Source organism: Sinocyclocheilus anshuiensis, unplaced genomic scaffold, assembly GCF_001515605.1.
Source record: "Sinocyclocheilus anshuiensis isolate Anshui unplaced genomic scaffold, SAMN03320099.WGS_v1.1 C31662214, whole genome shotgun sequence".
NCBI classification, from domain to species: Eukaryota; Metazoa; Chordata; class Actinopteri; order Cypriniformes; family Cyprinidae; genus Sinocyclocheilus; species Sinocyclocheilus anshuiensis.
The window spans coordinates 1-450 of record NW_015601497.1 but is presented as its reverse complement, the minus strand read 5'-3'; the positions used below and the strand labels follow the sequence as shown (position 1 = coordinate 450).

The 450-nt window shown below is 41.8% G+C and overlaps 1 long non-coding RNA gene across 1 annotated transcript; it reads right to left on the bottom strand.

Moving 5' to 3' along the window:
- Positions 1-450, bottom strand: LOC107682130 (uncharacterized). The gene is made up of 3 exons (XR_001633378.1): positions 417-450; positions 228-316; positions 1-70 (listed from the first exon to the last, which is right to left on the bottom strand). It is a non-coding gene; the product is annotated as an uncharacterized LOC107682130 (long non-coding RNA).

Genomic DNA, 450 nt, shown 5'->3' with positions numbered 1-450 from the left:
TCTGCAGAGGTTGGACAAGGCCCACACAGCATTCCTGGTCATTGTGAGACGAGTTGATTTGGTCAGCAGCCTGGTGGAAAAAGTAACAAGGAAACAATCAATCCTTATCCTTATCTTAAGCAAAAAATGTTTGTTTCTTCCGCAGACGATGTTAAAGTCATTGCTATGTCAGATAAATGCCAATACTGTGGTCTTGTGTAAGGTAAACAGAAAAACTGAGAACTCACATTAGTAGAGGAGAAAGGATATTACAGTTTAGCACATAATCTCTGCACACAGCGCTGTCTCCCGCAATGTTCCCCAAAGCCCAAACAGCCTGTGACACAAAGATTCATTAACATAACCACATGGGATTTATACTCGTTTAGCACAAACAAAACAAGGTGACTTATCCCTTGCAGCTTCATAACTTGTACCTGCTCCTGCACGTCTTCAAACTCTGAGTTGAGA